This window comes from Podarcis raffonei, chromosome 6 (genome assembly GCF_027172205.1).
Source record: "Podarcis raffonei isolate rPodRaf1 chromosome 6, rPodRaf1.pri, whole genome shotgun sequence".
Taxonomy (NCBI): domain Eukaryota; kingdom Metazoa; phylum Chordata; class Lepidosauria; order Squamata; family Lacertidae; genus Podarcis; species Podarcis raffonei.
Window position 1 is genome coordinate 25,642,322 of NC_070607.1, and position 18,934 is coordinate 25,661,255.

At 43.6% G+C, this 18,934-nt stretch overlaps 1 protein-coding gene across 3 annotated transcripts in view; it reads right to left on the minus strand.

Moving 5' to 3' along the window:
* The window catches only part of DPYD (dihydropyrimidine dehydrogenase), a 503,241-nt gene that overhangs the window by 141,516 nt on the left and 342,791 nt on the right, over window positions 1-18,934 (minus strand). The window lies entirely within an intron of this gene.

Here is an 18,934-nt window from a genome sequence, read left to right on the forward strand (position 1 = left end):
ATTCTGTTAGATGTAAACGTGCCAAATTCAATATATTAACAGCTATCTTAAAAAAAAACACCTTAAATTTGGCAGCACCTATATCAGGAATGTTGGAGACAAGCAAATAAATAAGATAAAACTAACAGAAAATAAAATTGAATTTTTGCAAGCAAGCTGGAGACAGGGAAATTCATATGAGAATTTTCTCCCCAATACAGTGGAGTATTCCTCCTTAGAAATCATCTCCATATAAGAAAATAATGTAATGTGCAAAGAGTCTCTAAATATGCACACACACACACAGGTTTGCAAAAGTTAACATTAGGGAGATACAAAGGAAATTGATGGCAACTCAAAAACCCAGCAACTTCATCTCTATACGTGCAAATTTGCAGAGTCAGACAAGCAGTTACCAACAGGAACTGGCATTTCGAATGGGTCACATTCTTATCTTGTATACATCCGGTCTCTGCACAGAAATGCGACAGATTTCAACCACTCCTTGCACGGTCCCACTGATTACAACTCCCCCCCCCCCCATATGGGTATATATATGAACTCACGCTCACATATCAATATATTTAGGGGTAGATGACACAATCAACTCTCCAAGTGTCAAGCTCAGGAGGCACCTGCCCCAAAATGTCCCTCAACTATCCACTCTGTCAACTATTGAGCAGCTGGAAGCAATTTGCACAAGCAATTCATCTTCACTTTGTAAAGCTGGCGGTACTGACATGCTGTAGGTGGCCAATACTGTGGTAACTTATTTAAAATTATTCTTTGTATGGGCTTTAACAAATGGCATGCACAATAGCGACTGCAGTCAGATGCATCCATGCAAATTTATCACCTTACGTGGCAGGGATGAATCATGCATGCACAATGTGTATTCAAAACAATGGCACAGGCTACAATTCAATCAAAAATAAGGTGTTAAAAATTAAATGGCTGGAGGGAGGGTGCCATTGATGTTCCTTACCTTGGGCATCTTTGGTTTGGGGCCAGCCTATTATATGCAAGAACTGTTATCCTCAGTTGATAGGTATCTGAATATGATACATTCACGCACATATATACTTATCAGCTAAGGATAACAGCTCACACAAAGAGCAAAGTGATGTGCCTACAATTATGCCACAATAAAATCCTTAATCTTCACAGTGTCATGGGACTCTGTTCTTGCTACAACATGCATATCTTCTGCCGCTGCACCCCCAATATTTGTCTCAAATTGAGTGAGGCACAATAACTAATAAATCTGTCATCTACTATAGTTTATTTGCTGGAAGAAACTGTGATGGTGCCAGACTATGTTATTATCTGAAAGCGACAAAAGGCGGTATCTTCTGCAGCTTCATTGTGTGTATATGAGGGAGATGCAGATTTCCGTTTTATAGCAAAATTATCTCAAACATTAGGCTTAAACTTTCCATGTGGAGATAATTGTGACTGACAGTGCTGTCCAAAACCCCTTCTTTCAAAGGAAGGTAGGCGGTGGCGGGTTGTGGGGAGAGATGCTTAATTGGATTACTGACATGTGTTCAGTTAAGAGAGTGTCCTAATTTTCAAATAACTTTATTCTTAATGTACTATCTGTTAACTGTCCTATTTTTTACAGACACCCAAAAAAGCTTCTAGTCTAGGCCCAATTCAAAGGAGTGCTAAAAGGTAAAGGTAAAGGACCCCTGACAGTTATGTCCAGTCACAGACGACTCTGGGGTTGCGGTGCTCATCTCGCTTTACAGGCCGAGGGAGCCGGCGTTTGTCCATAGACAGTTTTTCCGAATCATGTGGCCAGCATGACTAAGCCACTTCTGACGCAACGGAACACCAAAACCATAGCAGCACATGGAAACACCATTTACCTTCCTGCTGGAGTGGTACCTATTTATCTGCTTGCACTTTTTGGCGTGCTTTCGAACTGTTAGGTTGGCAGTCTGGGTGCTAAAAACCTTTAAAACAGCCTTCACTTAGCTCATGCTTTGCTGAAGTTTTGGTCTATCCAATCCTATCAGCCCTGGCTGAGGCTGATAGGAGTTGTAGTCCAAGCCATCTGGAGAACACCAGGTTGGCAAAGCCTGATGTAAAGCCTTAAATGAATTGTGGCCAAGTTACCGGAAGAAATCCCCCCTCCCTTCTGTTCATAACTGTCCAGAGATCTTCATTGGAGACTTTTATCCAGGTTCTTGCATTAAAGAATCTGGCTGCATGATGGCCCTGCAAAGGAGGGGTCTCACCACCCTATATTTCTTGCTAATGAGACCATCACACAACTTAAAGGAAATGGCAGGGGGACGGGACAGGACAAGCTAAGGCTAATCAGTGGCTTTTAAAAAAATGCACTGTGGCCCAGTCACAGCACCCTAAACCCCTTTGCAAAGGTAGTAGCTATGTTGTAAAGGAACAAACTTGACAAAGCTTGATCTGGGATAAAAAATGGCCACAACTTTATTGATTACAGATGAAAGTGGACTTTGGCTCATGCATTGGCTACTGGAGGGCTGAAATTTAGAACAGGGTTCTGCCAAGGATTGTGGCCTCCCCAAGACGCTAATCTACCAAGGTAGCCACACTCAGGCTACTTCCATCTAGATCCCTCTAATAGGGTACCCTGAGTTCACATTTGCTTTAGGTTGGGGGTGATGCATCACTTCACGCAAACCTAGATGACTAAAATTCCACACCCAAAGAGTTGTGACATTTTGCTATGAGGAAAGCAAAACCACCCAATGGGCCCAATCTGTTTGCAAAAATTCCTTACCGGCTCCGAATATGGCAACCATTGGGAAACCATAGCAAAGACAAATGCAGCATGCACAGGAAGAAAAACATGGTTAAGACAAAATTAACTCAAAACAGTATGAAAAGGAAGGGGGGAAGGAGGGTTTGCTCTGCAGCCAATTGAGTTACAAACACTAGACACAGTCAGCTTTTCTCCTCAGTCGGCAGACAAGAAATGCTCAGGTCCAATAACCAGACTCTGCCTTATTGGCTTACCATGTTTCTGCATCATTTTGTGCCTTCTTTAAAAAAACAAAAGTCAAAAATAATTGTCAGCATTTTAGAATGTAGCTCTTCTAATATTCACATTTTTTTGCAAATAATTTTTCTGTAATATAATACATAAATATATACATCATTTATGCACACTTCCCCTAATATATGCACTTTTGTACACTTTTGGGGGGTGTGTGGAGATATATATCACGAAATTCAGAGAGGTGTGGATTTTTTTAGATGGTTGTTCCAGTTTCAGAACACACGAATCAAGTTCCCATTGCAATGTGAAGTAAATGAAATCTCTACTAGTAGCACAAGGGTAGGAAGTAACCTTCACCCTCTTTAGGAGCTTTTAATTGCCTGCATATTTCAGTGAGGCACTTTTGTTATATCATGTTATCCTGTGCCATTTTGGTTTCCTTTTATTCTACTGTTGCAGGGTTTTTGTGTGTGTTATCAACTGTAGCAACGCCCTTGACAAACACATATTGGAAAGGCAGATTAAAAACAATAACAAAACAATCCACACGGTCCACATAGGTCCTGTGCACAGAAATGCACAGTGCATCCTGAGATTGGACTGTGCAGAAGTGCTCATCATACAACTCAGCCTACAGGTGAACTGGTGGTCCCAGGATAGAATGATGAAAAAAGGTATACTTCCTCCCCTCTCACACACATCTACAGGCTAAGCAGAGTTGCACAGGAGGTGGATTTGGACCAAATGGTTAAATCTATTTGCCCTACAAGAGAAAGGCAGCTCACCATTAGATCTGACCAGGGAATTTGTCTTGCTTAAGGCTTTCATAGGTACCTTGTAGCATTTCAATCCCAGAACTGAACCATCTGCACAGTGCAGACAAGCAGGAACTACTGAGAGATTTTTTCCCTTTTTCTGTATCTCTCATTTGGGCATTCAGTCAGATGTGTATAGTGCTGAGCACATTGCAATGCACACAGGTGTTCCCTTCACTTGGCTATGGCCTGTGGACACATGGTGCGATCACCTGACTGAAGTAAAGCAGGTCTGAATACAGATGGAAGCCCTATGCATGATGCATTGAATTCCCTGATATTAATGTATTAATATCCACCTTCATCTCTGAGAGAGGGATCCAGTGACTCCTCTCCTCTTGGCATACTTGGGTGCCAAGGGGTTGCAGAGTGCGATTACCACATCTTTGTATGGGAGTCCAGAGTTGGAGTGAGCTGCACCAGAAGTTGTGCTGCCATGGGCAGTGTGCTTATGATGTCAGCCAAGGCACTTTTTGGAAACATTAGATTTGTGGGGACAAAAATCGACGGGTTGGGTGGTTGGGTTAAAACAGGCACACTAAGCAAAACAGGCCTGCCTTGAAAAAATAATAATGTAGATATGCAAAACATGTTACTAGCATCTGCTATCCATGTACAAAAAGTTAACCTTTCTTGGTTTTTTGGTTTTGCTAACCACCACAAATGTTTCCTTGATTAAACATGATCAATCACTGCTGCGTGCTGCATTTTATTCAACCTTGAAAAACACACAAGAGGAACAAAATGTCAATTATGCAAACAATATCCTTTTATAATGCTGCATTTTTTATGTGAAGGCCCTTCTAGAGTTGGAGAACAGATGGAATGTTATTTCGTAACTATTTAGTAGTCGGCAAAGCCTCCTTTCCAAAACAGTGGGCTTGCAGTTCCCAATATCAGAGATAGAAACATGCTTAAATTTGCACGGGGCTAAGTAAAAAAAATTGGGACAGGGTGGCGCTGTGGGTAAAACCTCAGCGCCTAGGACTTGCCGATTGCATGGTCGGCGGTTCGAATCCCTGTGGCGGGGTGCGCTCCCGTCGTTTGGTCCCAGCACCTGCCAACCTAGCAGTTCGAAAGCATGTCAAGTGCAAGTAGATAAATAGGGACCGCTTACCAGCGGGAAGGTAAACGGCATTCCGTGTGCTGCGCTGGCTCACCAGATGCAGCTTGTCACGCTGGCCACGTGACCCAGAAGTGTCTCCGGACAGCGCTGGCTCCCGGCCTATAGAGTGAGATGAGCGCACAACCCTAGAGTCTGTCAAGACTGGCCCGTACGGGCAGGAGTACCTTTACCTTTACCTTAAGTAAAAAAAGGGTCCTTCAGAATTTGCCACCCCATTTACGGCGGTGAATATTGCGGGCAGGGGCATTCCAGTGGTTTGGGGAGAGAGGAGGCAAATTTCATCAAAGTCTTTTGGTAAGGAAGGTGTGTGCATCCCATTCTGAGCTAGTCTGTGGAGTGACCTCTTTGGAGCAAGAGACTGTGGCCCCACAGAGTGCCCCATGGCAACAAAAGACCTTGAGGAACCTACCATAGTCCAAAGCAGCCTGAAGTGTTCCATCTCAAGGATGCCTTACCCAGACCCACCTCCAACCCTTCCTGCCATGAAGATGATTTTCGTATCATCAATGGTTTTCTGTGAAATCTGAAAAAGCTGAGTTTCAAAAAACGTGGAAGTGATACAGGAGGCGCAATGCTTTGAATATTCTTAACTAAGATAACTAATTTTAAAGTGTGGGTTCATCTGGTATCACTTTCAAAATCAATGATATATGTATGATGAAAATAGTGTCTTCTACTGGAAACAAACTATTTCAAAACTGGCCTCTCATTTCACGTTTGTATGTTCATGTGACATCAGCAGTGATGGAAAAGAAACCCTATACAGTACTTTCAATCTATTATGCATCTAGGGTGTTCATAACAGTAGAAGCTATTCATTTCCTTTCTAAGAGACTTATTTACAAGCCACTGTCTATTCTTATATGAAAAGCGCTTATACCAAAAGATCAGTTTTTCTCATGATATTATGTGTGGGGGGGGGGGACTGGCAGGACGTGTTCAAGTGTACTTTTCTTCTCTTTTCCCTTTTGATAAATGCATTTTGCTATATTTCTAATGGAGCATATTTTAAAGCTTTTTTCTGGTCAGTTCAGACAACACTCTCCATTAACTTCTCCATAGGCACAGTGAAGGAGCCAGACTGCACTTTTCTGCTCTGTCCACCAGGCATACGTGCCCTACCGAAACATCAATGCTTATGGGGTGACATCTGAAAAGGGTGGGGAATCTCTCTCTCTCTCTCTCTCTCTCTCTCTCTCTCTCTGTGTGTGTGTGTGTGTTATATAAGCCCAAATTGCGTGGTTGATTTGCCCACTCCTCCCAAAAGTAGAAATCAATGAGATAAATAACTGTACAACTTTTAGAAGACACCTGAAGGCAGCCCTGTATAGGGAAGTTTTTAATGATTGATGTTTTAGTATGCTTTTATATTTGTCGGAAGCTGTCTAGAGTGGCTGGGGCAACCCAGTCAGATGGGCGGGTATTATTATTATTATTATTAATTACATGACTCACATTCACAGTGCAAAACCATCTTTAATGATACAGGGCTTTGAGGGTCAAAACCAGCACTGTTAATTGAAACTACAGTCATCTGTAACAGTCAGGTTACAGATACTTCCGGTTGCGTGATTTCGGGTTGTGCACCGCCCCAAACCCGGAAGTACCGGAATGGGTTACTTCCGGGTTTCAGTGCTTGCACATGCACAGAAGCATTAAATCACGCTTTGCGCAGGCACAGAAGTGCTGAACTGCGACCCGTGCGTGCGCAGATGCAGTGCTGCGGGTTGCGGACACTGCGGATTGCGAACGTGCTTCCCGCATGGATCACGTTCGCAACCCAAGTGTCCACTGTATCTGGCAGTCAGGCTGGAACTAGTGTTATGTATCATCACACTTTCCTATGACTTTCTGCACTAGCTGAAGTTTTCCAGCAGTCTTCAAAGGCAGTCCCATTTACAGTGCTGTGCGGTAATCCAGCCAGAGGCTACTAGAGCATAGGCAACTGAAGCAAAGATGTCTCTGTCCAGATATTTATGAAACACATTCAGGGGGTCATGGAAGTAACCATATTTGGGTGTGTGTGTGCATGCATCTCTGAGAACTTCAGAGTATATTGGGTCATCTTCGCTGCTACTGGGTAAGTATAATAAAGTGATCCAGGGAAGGGGGCAATGGAGAAGACGGATTGCTAACGCAAAGACCTCAGACTCTGCTGAGGCCTCAGATGCTGCCCACTGAAGTCTTGCATGGAAACCTCAGTGAACTTTTCAAGACCAGCCACCAGAAAGGACTTGGAATGTTTTAAATAGACGGGTGCTGTACAAGAGCACCACTTTCAAATGAATGGAAGCTCCACAAGAGCACTGCATGCAGGCCGTCTGCAGCTCTGATTCACTTTCGTATTTTATAGACTGAAACCATTTCGATGGATACAGCTACTAAATCTTGCACTGCCCATAATCTCGTCTCTGGATAGCGCATATTATGAAGAGCATTCTCTATGGGATATTTATTTGAGAACATTTCCACGCTTTGTCCCGGCCCACCAAAATAACAATAAAATGAGATAAATGAGATAGTAATAGGAGACATGCAAAATGTTCTCTATTGTGCAAACCAAAACTTTGGGAAAAAGAGAAAGCTTTTCAATAAAGCACGGCTCGGGTGCGTGTGAAACAATAAGATGAATGCTTGGCATTAGATTACAGCATCCTAAGCTACGCTTACAATTACTGTATAATAATGAAGGCATTAGTAATTGTTGTTCTCCGAAAGACACTACCAAGATACATCCCCGCAGTTCTTGCATGTTATTTTACAACTCCCTCAGAGCTCAGAAAGAAAGACAAACTGCTGACTGATATTGTCCTCCTTTTCATTAGGTGTGTGCCTTTGCATTATAAATGCTGAAATGCTGGTTTGCTTCCCAGCCCCCCCCAAAAAAACTTCCATTGAAATACTTGCTTTGAATATAATTCACTAGTAACGAATCTTTACAAAGAACTCTAAAATGAATTTTTTAAAACAACAACAACACGAAAGCCAAAAGTGCCCAGAGGAATTAGAGGGGCATTATATTCTTTTACGGGACACGGGTAGCTCTGTGAGTTATACCACAGAACCTAGGACTTGCTGATCAGAAGGTCGGTGGTTCGAATCCCCGCGACGGGATGAGCTCCCGTTGCTCAGGCCCAGCTCCTGCCAACCTAGCAGTTCAAAAGCACGTCTAAAGTGCAAGTAGATAAATACGTACCGCTCCGGCAGGAAAGTAAACGGTGTTTCTGTGTGCTGCTCTGGTTTGCCAGAAGCAGCTTAGTCATGCTGGCCACATGACCCCAAAGCTGTACCCTGGCTCCCTAGGCCAATAAAGCGAGATGAGCGCCGCAACCCCAGAGTTAGCCACGACTGGACCTAATGGTCAGGGGTCCCGTTACCTTTTTATATTCTTTTACATTTCCTGCTCGAAATGTGGTGCATTTGTGTTAAATCTTTGAGCTACATCCTTCCTTTTAATTTGGCTGGACAAACCATGGAATATTGCTTCCATCGGCATACCCAGTACAACTGTAACATTCGCTAGAACCCCATCTTTTCTCCTTAAGTTTCAAGTCCTTGGTGTTTACAAAGGAAAGGGTTAAAAATGAATGGCTTCTCTGTTTATGGCTCTGAGACATGCAAGCCAGCCTGGTAGCATGTAGATAGCTGCTGTGGATGGGTCAGTACAGATTTACCTTCTCTCTCTGCTGGTACCCATTAATAGATGGGATGAAGCATAGTTAAAAAGGGAAGTCTATATGCCTCCTTTATTGTACGGGCAGATTTTGGTCCAATACAAGGAACGCTGCATCTGATAATTTACTTTACTAATCATCATCTAGTCCATGTAAACAAGCTGTTTTAACATTTGCACATGTGAGAAAGCTCATTTATCATATGGAATAATTTTAGCTTGCTACAATCGTGGACCATGAGTGCTATCCGTAGATGTTTGGACATAATAGAAAGAGTCAAGCTCTTTGAAATGGGGGCAAGAGAGATGTTGGAACTCCCTCCCTTGCAAGTATGGCTGCCTTGTGGACCTTTTAAAAAAACCATATTGTGTTTTTCCCTTGGAATTTTGATTCGTCACTGGATTGAAATAAAAAAATAAGCTTCTTATTAAAACCCTCTTACAGCTTCAAATCCCATGCAATAAGAGAGTTAACCGTTGTAAACCCTGTCATGTCTGTGAGAAGCAGAGGAATTATCTTGTTATCAATTTAATAATGGAGCATTGAAGTAAATGATGCCATCCACTGACACCAGTAACGCTGCGCTCCCCTGGGAAATTCAAGTCTGTAGAAACTGTCAATCTAGATGGATATGGACATACTAAACAATGTACCTCCAAGTCCATAAATCTATTCTTTCGATGCCGCCTTGCTGAAAAAGATTCTGCATAGAGATAGACACAAGTAATGCAGGATGTCTTGACATTACTGTCCTGCAAGCCTCCTCTCTCTCTCTCTCTCTCTCTCTCTCTCTCGGGAGGGGGAATTAAAAATAAATAAATAGACCCAGAGTGGGGCCAGTAAGCAATTTAACCACTTCTTTCCTTCTTTTGTTTTGATCCACAACCTGCATTTAAGACTTGCTGCTACTGCAGTGGGGGAGATCGCACACATGCAAACCTTTTAATAATTGAATGTGAGTGGTATATTCTCTTGTAACAAATTACTCATCTGTTTATGCCTAGAAGCCTTCTTGGCTTTCCTCCCCCCCTCCCTCTTTCCCTTTTCTTTTGGCTGCTTGCTCATCTGTCGCGTTGTGGCACTGTCCGCTGCCCGACCATATTGAGATGCAGCGGATCTTTTGCTGCCGCCGCTGTTTGTTTTTAATAAAGCAAATATCCTTCCGGCAGGCAAATAATCTCGGATAGCAGCAGCCCTCAATGCAAGCATGTTGGCGTTTGTTCACAGTGGGGCAGAGAACACAGAATGGGAATGGCAAACAACAAAGGCTAAATCAGGGACGTTTCATCTGAGCGCAGGAAATGGGGAGCATGCGACCAGCGTTGCATTACAGTAACCTTCCTTGGGCTGCGTCTCAGGGATGGCCAGCACGAGCCTCTGTGCACATGCAAAGCAGAGAAGATCAAGTGGTGCCAATTTTAATCTAGCAACAAGGTAAGGCATTGAGCTGCTAAGAAGACAGCAGCATTGAACATTCCTAGTGGAAGTACTGGAAACCAATGGCAACTATAGCAAAGGGGTTTTGTAGCACCTCAAAAGACTGGCAGCTTTATTGCAGCATAAGTGTTCGTGGACATGAGTCCTGCTTCATCAGAGGCATGGATTGTTATCCTAAGTCACAGAGTTGGGGAAAGGGGACTGAGAGCAGTGATGTCGTAGGGAAATGACTCGCAGAAAGTGCCAAAAGACAGAGATGCAAAGTTTAACGGGGGCCCTTCCGAAAGCAGTGCTGGCATGGTAGCACAAACACCCTGGCACTGGGGAACCAATTAACATGTGAGATACAAAAATCCATTATCTAAGCCACAGGTGCTAGAACTTCTTAATGCTGTAAATTGCAATTCTGTGGGTTCACACCGGAGTCCACCTTCAAACCTATTTATTCAAGAATAGCCAGATTAAGGTCAGTTCTGCGAGGTTGAAATGTTTCTTTGCTAGGCTCTGTACCATGACAACTATTGCAGCAATTTCCAGAGGGGGCAGCTGTGTCAAGTCTGTTGCTGCAAAACACGCGCAGTGTCTTGTGATACTTTGAAGACTAACAAATATATTATACCATAAGCTTTCATGGACTACAGTCCACCACCATAAATTTATTACTTTATATATATATATATATATATATATATATATATATATATGTATGTATATATATATATATATATATATATATATATATATATATATATATATATAAAAGCCACAAGATTGCTGTTTTTACAGTAACAATGCCACACTTCCCCCTCCCATTTCTCCTCTTTCTTTGTTACTATTTCCATACCCTGCCCTTCCTCTTAAGGTTTATTTTTTTATCTTCTCTCCTGTTCAAATCTGCACGCTTGCTGTAAATTTGCCTTAATTTGCCTTCAGCCCATCAAAGCTACTCTTCATTAAAGCCTTCATTTCCTGCCTTGTCCATTTACTGCTGGCTGCAGGCTTGGTTTTCCATTTATGATCAAAATGAACACATCTTTATTTGGGATGTTTTTGGCAACTCCTTGAGATGTTTGCTACATTCTGCTCAATTCCTGACTGCAAGCTTTTGATGCGAGGGCCATGCCATTTCCGAATATAGAACCCAAGGCTTGTAATTGCGGCTAATTACTTCACAAACACTTTGTTCCCGTGAAGATGTACATCGCTGGCTTGCTAAATCACAGTTTATCAGGTAGGAGGAGTCTGGGCCTTTGGACCATCCCTTTTGACTCCTCCCTTGAGAAGTGTGTTCACATGGCTTTCTTTCCGCCAGAAATCGCCAGAACTCAGTTTCTGCACCTCTCAGCTGGGTGCTGCTGTCATTATAAGAGAACAAGAGATGTGCTCATGGTGAGTTCTGGCACCTCTTTTCCTAGAAAAATAGCACTGAGTATTTGTGTCGTCTGTTTGAGGTACTCTCATAGGATATTCATCCTTTGGAAGGACCTTTATTGTGGGGCTTCCATTCCATTCCAAGTTTGGTTAAAAAAATAAAATACCCGAAGAAGGGAGACTAGGGACCTTGAATGGTTAGCACTTGGGTACCAAACTGAGCAGAAAAACAACACTTGGCCACAGTCTTCCTCACTGAGTGAAATGTATTGTGGACCCATCAGCACTATACATTTAAAACAGTATCATACTCCTTTGAACAGGGGATTCTGGTTTGTTTAGGGTGCTGAGAGCTGTTAGGAGGCCTCTTTTCCCCTCACAGAGATTGGCTCTTAACCCACTCAGAGAACTTTATCTCTGTGAGGGGAGAATGTGTCTCCAACAACTCTCAGCACCCTTAACAAACTACAGTTCCCATGGTTCTTTGGGGGAAGCCATGACATTAAAGTGGTATTTAAATGTGTAGCACAGGTGGGGGCCTGTATTTCATTCTACATGCGTGTAGAGTGGTACCTCGGGTTAAGAACTGAATTCGTCCGGGAGGTCCGTTCTTAACCTGAAACTGTCCTTAACCTGAAGCACCACTTTAGCTAATGGGGCCTCCCGCTACCTCTGTGCCGCCGCCGCACAATTTCTGTTCTCATCCTGAAGCAAAGTTCTTAACCCGAGGTACTATTTCAGGGTTAGCGGAGTCTGTAACCTGAAGTGCCTGTAACCTGAAGCATCTGTAACCCGAGGTACTACTGTATTTATTTCTAAATTTCCACAAATCTCTCTGTCCCTAAAAATACAAGTCCTTGTTTCACTGCAAAATCCCATCATTTCTCTGTTGCAGAAAGAGGTTTGGGGCAGCATTAACTTGCTATTCAGAATGTTGCTTGCTGTGCTCTAACATGGCATCCAATTGCCTCCAGCAACTCTCATGAGATTGGGAGAACTGGCACATGGATATGTTTCCATAGACAAATTCAAGCACGATCTACAGTTTAGCCTCAATGCTCCCTGCTCTGCTAATGAGATTGCAGGAAAATCCCAGCCCCTTGTGTATACAAGTATAACCTCCCCATGCCCCATGTTGAGTCCCCATTTGAATCAGAGAACTGGTGCTTAATGTGCATTAACTAACCAGCATGATGCAGCGGTGAAGGGATGAAACAAGGAGGGGGCATGCAGATCCAATGCTTGTTCATAGCTTGATAAACTATGGTTGAGCAAGCTGAGAGCAGGCCCTCCAAGCAGACCTTCCAGAGACAGTCCCAGATTTACAGTTGTTGTCCAGGTTTCTGATTTGACCCTGGAATGTCCCAATTTTCCTTAGAATATCCCTATTTTCATTGGAGAAATGTTGGAGGGTATGGAGTCATCTGACCCTAAGGCCATCTGAAGGCAGCCATGTATAGAGAAGTGTTTTAATGTTTAATGTTTTATTATATTTTAATATATGTTGGAAGCCTCCCAGAGTGGCTGGGGTAACCCAGTCAGATGGGTGGGGTACAAATAGTAAATTAATTAGTTAGTTAGTTTGAAGAAATGTTGGAGGGCATGTGAGACGCATCCAAACTGACTCTTCCTCTTGCTCTTTCAGATCATTGCTGTCGAGGGCCAAAAGTCTGAGAGAAATAAGTACTGGCGATGAGGAAGCGGTATCATCACATGATGCAAGAGCAAAAGAGCAAAAACAAGAAAACCACAACGATGCTCACTCAGAAGGTAATGTGGAATGAATGATTCTTACCATTTGCAGCTCAGCCATCCCCACTCAGCCAAGCATGGAAAATTCTGAATGGCTTCAGAATAGCCGGCCACCCCACTTTGCCAACCCTAGCAGGAACAGCATACTTTTAAGATATTGCTTCGGTATCGGGGGAACAGGAGAGGCCAAGGAACAATCAGAAGAGCTAATGGAAAGTGGTTATGTCTAGTTTTACAATATTTCAAACACCTAAACTATAACCTGCAGCAAAAACTTAACAACAGGGTGCTGACACCTTATTGATTCTTGAGACCACACACTGAAAAACAAGGTAGGCAAGAAGGCAAAGAAATCTCCAGGGTTTTCCCCTTTCACTACACATTTCCTCCCCAGTATTTTTATCTGAAAATGAGGCGCAAACATCCAGAGCAACAGATGCATGCACAATAGCAAAGAAGCAGAAACAATGCTTTTACCATTCTTTTACCATTTAAACAAGAGACGGGGAACCTGTGGCTCTGCAGATGCTGGTGAATTCCAGCTCCCATCATCATCCTATGCTGCCTCCCATCACTGTAAGCCAAGCATAGGAAAACTCGGCTCTCCAGATGTTTTGGGACTACAACTCCCATGATCCTTAGCTAGCAGGACCAGTGGTCAGGGATGATGGGAGTTGTAGTCCCAAAACATCTGGAGGGCCAAGTTTTCCTATGCCTGCTGTAAGCTGATGGCATCCCCTGTTAAGTATCTTCACAGATGGGACACCTGCCCCAAAATTGCCCAGGCGCACCTGGAAAATGAATTCTTACCAGACACATTGCTGCTTCGGAGCTATTTGTTTTTGCTACGTAGGAGAGCTACGTAGGAGAGCTGAAAATAATGCCAATCTATTTCATATCTGGCAATCAAGGGGCCCCTTTCATTTCAGATAGCACATGGGTAGATGAGTCTAAAAGCCTGGGACACAAATTTTCACGGCCTTCTAGCAGCTATCGTGGCTCATTTACCAGAAGTAATGTACTTAGCGTTTACTCTGGAAGTGTATACTCGATTCTGACCAAACTAGGCCTCCTAGAACAAAATATACATCAGGAGGTTTCTACAAAATAGGCACTCCCCCCTCCACCTTCACACAATTTGAAATGATGTATTAGACTACCAGCCCACAAAGGGAAAAATAGCACTCAGGAAAAGTATAGAAGCTTGTATTTCTGGCATCCTTCTACATATTTGAAAATAGCACATACACACACTCTCCTTGGCCCAAACTGATAGCTCGGCACAACAAAGGGCTCTTAACAGCTGGGCTTTGCAGCTGAAGGTGGATATCCCCATCTGCTCCCTTCCCCAAATATTCAGTGCTTAAACTGAGCCAGCATTTGCTCAATACGAGAAGCTGCCTTCAGTGCCAGGTCTCAGCTCTGAACATATGAAGACTAAAGCAAAGGAACACCAGGCATGTGCAAACTTTTTTTCCAGTTCAGTAGCCTTGATCAGCCTACATATTACCCCCCTAAAAAACAAAACTAAACAAAAACCCAAGTGAAAAACACAAAGGAAAAGAACCACCTTTGGAAAAGAGATGTGTGCTGCTATTACCCTTCTGTGAAGAAGCTGAAAGCAAAAAGAAGATCCAAATTTCTATTTTTTGCCCAGACCTGTTACCCATAAAGAGCCATTCCCAGCAAACTTTGCAGCCAACTATGTACATTAATCTTTTTCTGCCAGGCAGTGCCTGGTAAGTTCCAACATCTGTGAAGTACTGAAGGGCCTCTAAACACGTGCAAAATACCTTTGGTCAAAAATATACCACTCAAATTAACCTGAACACGTTAAGGAGCAGGGAGAACATGGGAATTCCTAGAATAAACTGCAGGCATCCAGAGCAAACAGGGACGCGGGTGGCGCTGTGGGTAAAACCTCAGTGCTTAGGACTTGCCGATCGCATGGTCGGCGGTTCGAATCCCCGCGGCGGGGTGAGCTCCCTTCTTTCGGTCCCAGCTCCTGCCCACCTAGCAGTTCGAAAGCACCCCTAAGTGCAAGTAGATAAATAGGTACCGCTTTATAGCGGGAAGGTAAACAGCGTTTCCGTGTGCTGCGCTGGTGCTGGCTCGCCAGAGCAGCTTCATCACGCTGGCCACGTGACCCGGAAGTGTCTCCGGACAGCGCTGGCCCCCGGCCTCTTAAGTGAGATGGGCGCACAACCCTAGAGTCGGACACGACTGGCCAGTATGGGCAGGGGTACCTTTACCTTTACCTTTATCCAGAGCAAAGCAGATATCCAGATTTCACTTCTTTTTCTCCCTCATCAACAAACAGAATGCAGTTTGTTGTATGCTAAGATTGTGTTTTAAGAAGTTTGTCATGAGCAGGACCCACTAGTTGAGGGAGAACAAATAGGCAGAAAGAAATATGGCAAGAATGTGACTGGATTTTATGAATACAGTGGTACCTCGGGTTACATACACTTCAGGTTACATACGCTTCAGGTTACACACTCCGCTAACCCAGAAATAGTGCTTCAGGTTAAGAACTTTGCTTCAGGATGAGAACAGAAATCGCACGACGACGGCACGGCAGCAGCGGGAGGCCCCATTAGCTAAAGTGGTGCTTCAGGTTAAGAACAGTTTCAGGTTAAGAACGGACCTCCGGTACTTAACCCAAGGTACCACTGTAAAGGTTAAGGGTCTCCTTAAGAAACACTAGTATCTATTTCTCATGGATAAGGGAGTAGATACAAACCAGCTCATACATTAATTAATAGTGAATGAGCAAACTAAACATAACTCGTACATATAACTTCATTATACACTAAATGCAACCAGTACTTTTTTACCTGCCCAATCTTCCCTCAGGTTCCTGTTTCCCAGCCCACTGCTTTTTCTGCAGTCCACCTTCAGACATATTATCCCCTGGTCATTGTCTCCTCTGCTCAGGACACAGTTTGTCCCACAAAACTGCTCCTTCCCCTAGAAAATGCAAGGATTAAATCCCAGCCATTCTGACAACTTTCCCTTTCCTCACTGAAGCTGAACGACAAACATTCTGAGCAATGAGAAAGCGCGTTTACATTCCGTGCTACCCTGCCGTCTCAGCTAATCAGCATCCAGAGGGTTCACTTCCATGTGTGATACAATATTGATGTCTTTTCCTATTCTATCTTGTAAGTTCTGTCTCTGTTGTCTTAGGAGACCCCCACATGCCATTATCTCATGAGCATTACTAGTCCCGTGTTACTTCCGAATTCCATCTTTTGTCAAATAGTCAACAGATGGGCCTGTCATAGAACTGCTTTAAAAAAAACACCATCAGCTACGGTGCATATCAGCATCGATTTCTGTCCTCAAGAAACCAGTATTGTGATTTCAAAGCTAAAATGGACAGCTACTGGATTAATGGATTCCTGCAGCTCATAGTCAAAATGGCCAAATGAGAGTAGCAGCTCTTTCAATATGATTTTTATGAGAGGGTAAAGAATTGCAGAGAATAAAGCTACAGAAAACTAGGGCTGAATGATTGAAGATGATTGTGTATGCCCTCTGCATACCGCAGCATGCCAAAAACTTATTCCCCCTTCCTACAGCCTATATTTTTGGCAAGAATCAGGAAGAATGGTTCCGTATTGGGTGTGAAATTTGGGATTAAAAAGCAGCAATGATGGAAACAAATGTTTTGGAATGGGGGACTGAATATGAATGCAAATCCCTTAAAAAGAAAGACCCAGCATATCATAAGCTAAGCAGTGTGACAGCCTTTTCCAAGTAAACTTATCTTTGTGAAATGGAGGAAAACTGGGGTAAGGAGGAGCTAACTGACAACAGCAGGGATTTCGCAGGCCTTTTTGTTCCACAAGACAGTGGCACAATGGGTCACGGTATCTGGCTGCTAACCAGAAGGTTTGAGCCCACCCAGGGATGGCTGTGGGAAAGATTCCTGCATTGCAGGGGGTTGGACTAGATGGCCTTTACGGTCCCTTCCAAATCTAGAATTCTATGAATGGATACTTCCCTTCCCATGCATCCCTCTAGCTTTTGGGATGAAGTTTTCAAGGTGTCTGCTGTCACCAGTGGCGTAGCGTGGGGGATGCAGGGGGGGCCGGCCGCACCGGGCGCAACATCTGGGGGTTAGGGTTAGGGGGCGCAAATCCACGGGTTAGGGGGCGCAAATCCACGGGTTAGGGGGCGCAAATTATTTGCCTTGCCCCGGGTGCTGACAACCCACGCTACGCCACTGGCTGTCACCCATTTCAACTTTTCTTATTTATTTATTTATTGGTTTTCACATATTCCATTACAGTACAAATGTACCAAAGCCAACACCATTTCCTCCCCATCCCCCCATACATTTACATTTATGTTTCCTCAATCCATCATATTATTCTTTTCTCCCTCCACCCCTACTCAATTTCCTCCACATTATACAATTTATAATAATCTTTGCATTCTACAGTCTTCTCAAGTCATCTATATATTCTTTCCTTACTAATTTTTCTTCCATCCAGTACTTCACATTTTAATCTAGGCATATTCGACTTTTCTTGTACTGAGTACAGTGGTACCTCAGGTTACAGATGCTTCAGGTTACAGACTCCGCTAACCCAGAAATAGTGCTTCAGGTTAAGAACTTTGCTTCAGGATGAGAACAGAAATCGTGCTCCGGTGGCGTGGCGGCAGCAGGAGGCCCCATTAGCTAAAGTGGTGCTTCAGGTTAAGAACAGTTTCAGGTTAAGAACGGACCTCCAGAACGAATTAAGTACTTAACCTGAGGTACCACTGTATCTGTAATGCTTCTCTGGAGAAGGCATGTGACAGGCATGATGCAAAACCATGGAGATGAATGTCTCATCCCTTCAATAAATGTCCTTTTGGACTCAATGGAATGGCATCTGGCAAACTGTAAAATCCTTATTGCGCTGTTGAACTTATGCTGGGAAAATGGAATTGTGCAGTTGGGCTCCAGGGCTGGAGAAGGGCAAAGATGGCTTATGGCCAACTCCTCGGCTTCACCCATTCTTCCTGGTTACAACTGTGCCCAACTGTTTCCTCGTGGTATTGTGGAATATTCTGAGGCCAATATTTATATACTGCAGGTATACTTAAATTCACTGGCTCCAAAGCTCCACAGGCATGATCCCAGAGCTGGAGCTGAAAAGGAGAAGGGGCCAGGGGCACCTTCTATCCTAGTCAGCATGAACCAGCAAGGTTTCAGGATACAGCGATAAATCCGCCACATCGCTCCACCCTAACATCTCATTAGGATCGGTCTGTTAGCTGCATTCCTACACTCATTGATTTGGAAGTAAGTCTCACTGAATGAAATGGAGCATGCCTTGGAGTAAAAACACACAGGGTTGTGCTCAGTATCCTATCTCACTGTTCCATTGAGAAGAATGTGTGTCTATAGTTTTATATTTTTTATTTATCCATGTGTACCCCATCCTCAGCCAAAAAAGGTCCTAGAGCAGCTTACATTCAATCAAAACAAGACAGTTCTTAACCACAGGCTTACAATACAACGACAACAACCCCCCACACAAGGGGGAAAGGACAGTCACAGAAGAAGAAAATAAAAACCAAAACTCAGGCACTAGTTTCTAAACAACTGTTCCTATAATGACCAGCTGGTATAGTTCAGGGGCAGGAGGTGCCTGATGGAGCTGTAGTTCCAGTAAAAAGGATGAAATGTTGTCCAGCCCAGACAATGAGGTATCCAGCTCTGAGGACCTTCTGGTGGTTCCCTCACGGTGAGACGTGAAGCTACGGGGAACCAGATAGAGGGCCTTTTTGGTAGTGG